Below are 9,162 nucleotides of genomic sequence, written 5' to 3'. Positions count from 1 at the left end.
AGTCTGCGGTGTGCCTCAGGGGTCAAATCTTGGGTCGTTGCTATTTAGCTTATTTATCAATGAAATTTTTACAGTCTGTAAATTTGTTACTATGCACGCTTATGCAGACGATGTTCAGCTTTACCTTTCTAGCCGTATTGATGACGTCGATGCTCTCTGTTCTAAACTTAATGCTGACATCTCAAAAATTTTCCATTGGGCTAATAACAACGGGCTTCGCCTTAACGCAAATAAAACTTACGTCTTACCTATATCAAAGAGAAGGTTGGCTGAGACGGGTATTCCACCGATTTGTATTGGTACCGACCAAATTAAACTGGTGAGTAAAATTACAAACCTCGGTTTTGTAGTCAACTCTAGTTTGTCTTGTATTGACCCCTGGTTAACGGGGAAGGGTGTATGGCGCACTGCGAAATCTGAGGCTATCGGCGATGTTTACTCCTCGTAACATCCGCCAGAAATTGGCTGTCCAACTAATTTTACCTTATCTGACATAATCCGAGTTGATATATAATAAGCTAGATTCGCACTCGGCTCATCGGTTAGACGTGTCCTTTAACCATATAACACGCTATGTGTATGGACTTTCGAAGTTCGACCACATATCCCGTTGGAAATCTAGCCTTCTGGGATGTCAAATATCCGACTATTTCAAAGCCAGGAGCTGCATTTTCCTTCTCCGACTCATGCTCTCTAAGACGCCCTCATATCTTTATAATAAGCTTTCTTTCACAAGATCCGCTCGTTCAAACGACCTTATAGTAGCCACATTTAAGTCTGTTGCGTCGACTATACTATTGTTCGTGAACACTATACGTACCTGGAATTCTATTCACTATGCTATAAGAAATACTATAAGCAGGAGCAACTATAAGAATGTTACCTATAACTATTTTTCTGATAATAGTATGTAGACTGGCCGTATATTTGATGACGATACTAGAATAAATTACAAATTAGCTTCTATGGATAGGCTTACAATATATATATTTATATCTGTTTATACCAGTATCATGTAACTGTTTATTTTCTTTTTGTACTACTACTTATAACTATCTTTCCTTTCATGTTGTACTATAAAAGACCTCAAATCTTATTGTACTAATAATTTTGATCATTAAATAAATGAAATGTTCAAAACATTACTTCACATAAACACTACATCCAAAATTTGCTCCAGAAAAACTTCTATCAGCAATATTTTTCATTTGAATAGCAAAAATTTCTATCAGACTTATTAATTTAATTAAACTGAGCTCAGAGCAAATAACGGCCATAACCGTTTAAAGGGTTAAGCGCCAATTAAGTAAGTTAGTAGAGCAAATAACCGTTCTGAAGACACTACTGGGTTTCTTATATCTTATTCAATGGGGTCCTCATATTACATATAAGGAATTTACAATACAGCCGACAAACGGGTTTTTTACTCTCCTGAAAAACTAGGTTTCTGCTGATAGAGGGTATTGAATATAAGCCCCGACGATATTTATTAAAAAAACATTGATAAAACACAACCACGAGAGGCTTCGTGTTGTATCTGCGCGAAAATTCCAAAAGAGGTTCAAATCCGGTTATGAACTTAAGTCATCCCGATACTTAAAGCAATTAATTAGCTGATTCGAAATTAACATGGGAAACTACACAACGAAAGCACTGCTAAAAATCATCGTTTTCATTCATCAATCATCACGGATAAAAAACTGTAATTAAATAATTGCCTTATAGTGCATTAAAAATTTTAAGCTTGTATAGTACATATATACCAATCCTCTAGGAATCGTCAATGAGATGGAAACGTCGATGAGATTACTTACAATTTGAAATAATATCATGAGAATGCAAATGTGTATCTGCGTGTTTAATAATTCGAAAACTCGGGATTAATGGTATATGACCCCAAGACCCAACATTTATGTAGGCCAAGCATCAAGAGGTACTCTTATTATATATAGGGGCAGATTTTTTAGTAACGGGGCTTTAAAAATCACTTACCTGATGGCAAATAAGATTTTTTTGCTTATAAACCCTGTCTTAAGATTAAATCCGGAAGACGTTGGTCTACCTTTCTCTATCTCTCCACCTGTCTCACCTGCGTCATTCTCTTCCTCCTCTCTTGTTTGCTCTCCCATCGGCTTCTTTCCATTTAATCGATACTCTTAATTTCCCTATACCTTTCACGCTTCTGTAAATTCTACTCTTTTTCTTTTACTCCAATTCAAGCCCCACTAACTCACTATAACCTCTTATTCCTACTTTACCTCTAACGATTACCTTTTTCTTACTTTTACTCTCCGTCTTCATCTAGTTCCCTTTTCCCTTTACTTTTGCGGCCTCCCTCCAACTTATACTCCTTCCGTCTCCCTTTTTCTCTTCTTTCTTTTCTATCCATTTCTCTTTTCCAATGTGTAGATATATCGAATTTGGCTTTTTCCGCACATGTAATTACTAAAGTACTAAAAGAGTAGCGAAATATTACCAAAAAATTATGTCCCTACCACGTTAAAATTCATAGCCGGAATTCCGGCCTCATAGGGCTATGAATTTTTGTTGTACCACTTTTCAGCTATCCGTTTCATACACTGTCCCCAGTTTTATAAGAAAAATTATCTTCGCAGCAAGATTCACTTTCTCATGGAACACCAAATATCTTAATATATATAAATTTCGTGTCACGTTGTTTGTCCGCGATGGACTCCTAAACTACTTAATCGATTTTTATCAAATTGGCACAACGTGTGCAATTTGATCCAAGTTGATAGATAATATAGCTTATATTGCAACTTATAGTCGCAATATTATTTTATTGCAAAGTATTTGTTCACTACAAACTTGCTTTGGGTGGGACTTTCACCACATCACATTATGCGTCACATACATACATACATGTTGAATTAGAACGAATGGTGAAAAAAGTTGCTCACACATATACACGCATATGACTATGAGAAACGCATAAACTACAAATATACATGTATATAGTTGATAACCAAGCATGAGCTACAACTGTTCGAGAAATTACTAAACCTTGGGAGAAATGGATGAACGAGGAAACCGAGAGTACAAAAGCAGCGCAAGCTGAGTAATAAGTAATCCGTTTTGATTTAGACACGCTATTGGTTGTGAAGTATAATTGTGAAGTACTACTAAACAAAGACCAGTTTGCAATACTGAATATTGGAGTGATTTATTCAACAGTTTAGCGATTCGAACGTTAGCAGAAGGTGCATAAGTAGCAAAAATCCCCAGAATTCGTTACAGTATGTATGTGTTTTCATCTCATATGAGCTTTACATAGTATATATATTTATGAGTGTTGCCAAGTTAATGTAACATAAATGGTTAAGAATGCATGCATCTCTTGAAAAATACACTTTCTTTAAAAACTTTAAACATTTCGTTAAAATTCTTAAACAAAAGATCTATTTTTGGGTGTGTTTGTATGTATATGCTAATGTTAGTGCACTAAGGAGATTAAATCTATCGATCTCTATAGGTATATATATTGTGACGAATATTAGCCGTGTTTTTTACACGCGTATACGTTTCGTTTGCGCGTGAAAAAAAACGCCTATCCTCGCTTAGATAATGCTTAGGAGACCCATCTAGCGGCAGTGGTTAAATAATTAACATAACAGCACAGGGTATACCGAAAAGCTGAGACACAACCCTCTGGTGGCCATAGGGTATAACATATAGCTGAATCAGTTGCGATGAATTGTGGACACACATAGAATACATAGAATTAGTGTAGAGGGTGAAACAAAAACACATATTTCAGTTACATCTGAGTATAATGCGTATTGAAATTTAGTAGGACAAATTTTATGCGCAGCAATTTCAGAGGTGTATTTAAAGTTTGTCGCTTAGCAGTCCATATAAAGTTTAAGCGTAAACGTATATAGAAGTAAAACAAACACAGATATTAGCAACACTAAGGAATACTATCATCTCGAAACCGATACTAAGCAGTGACTTGTATGGACATCAACAAATAAATCATTATGTCTACCCATATGTCCATACAAGCAGCGAGATACTCCCAAAAGTATTCAATCATTTGTGCAAGTGTCACTCACATATACACGCGCATGGGCTATGAGAGAAGCTATAAAATCGTGCATCTGTAGTTCTAGCTGAGAATTTTATAGCTGATAACTAACTAGTAAATTCTAGAAATAGAAGCGCCTAGAAATATGTCAACGAGGAAACCAAACCGTATAAAAAGCAGCAACATTTGAGAAACGACAATCAGTTTGATTTAAGCAAGCTATCAGTTGCGAAGTATAAGTGTTATTTTCAAGTAGTCTAATAAAGGCCATTTTGCATTATTGAATAGTGGAGTTATTTATTCAACAGTTTAGTGATTCGAACGTTAGTAAAAGGTTGAAAATAAGAGAAATTGCACTAAATTCGTTACAATTGGTGTCAGAAGTGGGATTGTTGAAAAGATTTTGAAAACAACTTGGACATGGCAAAGTTGAGTGAATTAAATATCCAGCAACTGAAAAAGGAGTTGGAGAATCTTGGATTGAATACAACCGGCAATAAGATCGAACTTCAAGCACGGCTACGAGAGGTAATGGAGTCGCAAGGAATTGATGTGGACGAGTATGTCTCTTATCCTGATGTGTAAGAATCAACAACAAAAATTGAAGAGAAAAACGAAACATCACAGACAGATACGAGCACAGACTTGAATACGATTTCTCAGAGATGTCGTCAGAAATAAAATCTAAAATTGAAGCACAAGAGGTACGTATATCAGAAATGTCAGCACATATTTCAGCACAGGTATCATCGCAGATCTCTGCACAACTGAAAGCCCGTATGGACGAAAAAATAATGCAGTTTGAGAACAAAATCGAGGCTGAGGTAGATGCTTTAAAAGGTCGTATACAGGAGCTGCAACTAAATCGCCCAGTTGATTGGGTAGACACAATTTTGAAAGCACTGAAGGGATCACAACAGAAAAATGCCGGAGTTATGAAATGTTTCAATTGCGGCAACCCAGATCACATTGCACGACATTGCAGCACCGGTCCCAATAGTTCCAACAATGTGGGTGGCCGTAAACGCAGAGCTGAAGGAGATGAGCAAATCTCCAAGTCCACTCAATCGTTAAACTAAAGCGAGTCAGCCGCAAGGGGAGACAGCTGGCTCCCTCAATTGAATGCCCCATAATCTCTATCTCGCAAATTGGAAGAAGGTCAAACAATCTTACTGTTAGAGGACACGTGGATGGAAAGGGACGTTTACTGACTGTAGATACGGGTGCATCTCATTCCATCATTCGATCAGATTTAGTCAACAAGAAGATAGACCATTGCTTGGAGCAAGATTACGTACAGCCACGGGAGAGGACACCCAGGTAATTGGAGAAGTAGCATGTGAAGTAGCAATTGGGAACGTCATGGTATTACACAATTTTATAGTGGCAGAGATTGTTGATGAAATCATAATTGGAGTGAACTTCTTAATGGGCCAAGGCATCAAGATCGACATGCAAAGCAAGACGATGCGATATAGGAACATGGATGCTGGTGGAAGAGGGTCAGCAAATACCGCCAAAATCCGAAGCAGTCATCTGGGCAAAGGCTGATGGAGATTGTGGAACAAACAAATTGGGGATTGTCGAGGCAGCACACAGATCAACACCGAACGTACTTGTAGGAAAAACCCTGGCTATGACAAAACAGGATGGACGTATTCCGGTAAGAGTACTCAATGAGTTAAAGTCACCACTCAAACTGACAAAAGGAACTATATTGGGAAGATGCCAAGAGGCTGAAGTAGTTATTAACTGCGAACAGCTCCAGGAACACGTTTCAACTAGCAAGACTGATCTTTCAATTGACATCACGGCATGGACGGAGGGGCTAGATCAAGATTATCAGAGTAAGGCAAAGCAACTGCTCCTAAACCACGCAAACATATTTGACCAGGATGGTTCCAAACCAGGCCGCACCAATGTTGTGAAACATCAAATTGACACTGGAGACGCGAAGCCGATACGTCAAGCTTCTCGTAGTGTTCCACTGACGAAGCGGGAAGTTGTGAGTCAAATCGTACAAGAAATGAGCAACAGCGGCGTCATCGAACCATCAGCTAGTCCATGGAGCTCACCGGTGGTACTTGTGAAGAAGAAGGATGGGAAAATGAGGTTTGCGTGGACTACCGCAAGTTGAACGACGTCACAAAAAAGGATAGCTACCCATTGCCAAGAATTGACGGTACTCTGGACTCGCTATCTGGTACGAAATGGTTTTCCACACTGGAGTTGAAAAGCGGCTACTGGCAAGTTGAGGTGAAGGAGGAAGATAAAGAGAAAACAGCCTTCAGTATCGGTGATGGTCTTTGGCAATTTACAGTGATGTCTTTTGGACTTTATAATGCACCAGCTACCTTTGAGAGACTCATGGACCAGGTACTGAAAGGACTACATTGGAAAACATGCTTGGTGTACCTGGACGACATCATCGTATTGGGCAAGAACTTTGATGAACATCTTAAGAACTTGGAGGAAGTTTTCCAGAGAATAGCTGGCGCTGGTCTGAAACTAAGTCCCAAAAAGTGTTCGCTGTTTAAAAAGGAAGTAAATTATTTGGGTCACAAGGTAACGACAGAAGGCATCTGTACAGCGAATGAAAAGATAGAGGCAGTAAAGGATTGGCCAAGACCACAGAACTTGCATGAATTAAGAAGTTTCCTTGGGCTGTGCGCATATTACCGCCGATTTGTACCAAGCCAGCGTAGCCCATAGCCTTCATGAGCTCACAAGAAGAAATAAATCTTTTGAATGGAAGAAGGAGCAAGAAGTGGCTTTCCAAACATTGAAGGAGCGTTTGTGCACTGCCCCATGTTGGCATATCCGATTCCAGGAGCAACATTTATTCTAAATACAGATACGAGTGGATATGCTATAGGAAGCGTTTTATCACAACTGGTCGATGGACAGGAGAAGGTAGTGGCATATTACAGCCGTTCGATTGGAAAACCAGAGAGGAACTATTGCGTTACACGGAGAGAGCTGTTGGTATTGGTAGAGTGCATTAAATATTTTCACAAATACCTCTACGGCCAGTGATTCCGCGTCAGGACAGATCACGCAGCGTTGAAATGGCTTCTGCAGTTCCGAAATCCGGAAGGACAATTGGCACGGTGGATCGAGCGACTACAAAGCTATGACTTTTCCATTGAGCATCGAAAAGGTAGTACCCATGGAAATGCTGATGCAATGTCACGAAGACCATGTAGTTTGTAATGCAAGCACTGTTCAAAGCCGAGGCTAAAGAAGACATTATAGATGTCCGGCTAATGACTATAACATGTACGGATGAATGGGACAAGGAACAACTAAGGAAGTGTCCGCTAAAACATACTGATCTGTCACATGTTATGCAAGGGCTAGAACTAAACGAAAGACCAAATAGAGAGGAAATGTCAGCAGAGAGTCCCATTGCGAAATCATATTGGGCAGAGTGGAACAGTTTAGAGTTGATATCCGGTTGCTTGCATCGAGTATGGGAGAGTGAGGATGGTCAAAGTAAAAGGAAACTGATAGTTGTTCCAAGGAAAAGGATTCCCGACGTTCTCAGTTAACTACATAACGGTCCAAGTGGAGGTCATCTTGGAATCACGAAGACGCTCGAGAAAATTAACCAGAGATTCTATTGGGTTGGTTGCCATCAGTCGGTCACCGAGTGGATTGCCAACTGCGAGGTTTGCAATAGAGCGAAGGCGCCCAAAACACGAAGTCATGGCCAGATGAAGCAGTATATTTCAGGTGCACCATTTGAAAGGATCGCCATGGATGTCGCAGGTCCATTTCAACCGCGGAAACAAATACGTACTGGTGGTTATGGATTATTTCAGTAAATGGCCGGAGGTATACCCAATCTCAAACCAAGAAGCGGAAACAGTAGCAGAAGTGGTTACAAACGATTGGGTTGCAAGGTGTGGTGTACCAATGGAGTTACATTCTGACCAAGGCAGGAATTTTGAATCAGCTGTGTTCCAAGAAATGTGTAAGTTGGGCATTCGAAAAACACGGACAACTGCATTGCATCCTCAGTCCGATGGTATTGTGGAACGTTTCAATAGAACCTTGGAGGAGAATTTAAGGAAAGTAGTAGACAAGTACCATAAGGAGTGGGATACACACATATCATTATTCTTGATGGCTTACCAATCGGCAGTGCATGAGACAACGGGCCAAACGCCCGCAAAGGTAATTTTTGGTAATGACCTTCGACTGCCAGCTGATTTGAAGTTTGGGATAGATGCCGATGCGGATAGAAATTTCAAGAAATCCACTGGTGTCTTGGAAGAAGAGCTGAGAGAGATACACGATCTTGTAAGGCAACGAACAAAGATTATGAGTGACAAGATGAAAGCCAGATAAGATAAGGCAATTAATTCGGAAGGTTTTTTGGAAGGAGATTTGGTGCTGTTATACAACCCACAACGAAAAAAAGGTTTGTGCCCGAAATTGCAGTGTAATTGGGAAGGCCCATACAAAGTTGTAAAAGGGATCAATGATGTAGTGTACGGCATACAAACCATTGGCAAACCACGAACCAAAATGAAAGTGGTTCATTTGGAAAGGCTGGCAGCGTTTAGATCGAGAGAGGGTGGTGTGATGAATATTAGCAACACTAATGGATACTATCATTTTTAAGCCGATAGTAAGCGGTGACTTGTATGCACATCAACAAATCAATCATTATATCTATCCATATCTCCATACAAGCAGCGGAGAGTAACGCACAAACACATGCATATATCTGAGATACTCCCAAAAGTATGCAATCATTTGTGCAAGTGTCACTCACATATACACGCACATGGGCTATGAGAGAAGCTATAAAATCGTGCATCTCTAGTTATAGCTGAGAATTTTATAGCTGATAACTAACTAGTAAATTCTAGAAATAGAAGCGCCTAGAAATATGTCAACGAGGAAACCAAACAGTATAAAAATCAGCAACAGTTGAGACACGACAATCAGTTTGATTTAAGCGAGCTATCAGTTGCGAAGTATAAGTGTTATTTTCAAGTAGTCTAATAAAGGCCATTTTGCATTATTTAATAGTGGAGTTATTTATTCAACAGTTTAGTGATTCGAACGTTAGTAGAAGGTTGCAAATAGGAATTTCAGTAAAT

Source organism: Eurosta solidaginis, chromosome 1 (genome assembly GCF_040869045.1).
Source record: "Eurosta solidaginis isolate ZX-2024a chromosome 1, ASM4086904v1, whole genome shotgun sequence".
Classification (NCBI taxonomy): domain Eukaryota; kingdom Metazoa; phylum Arthropoda; class Insecta; order Diptera; family Tephritidae; genus Eurosta; species Eurosta solidaginis.
Note: the sequence above shows the minus strand (reverse complement) of the source record.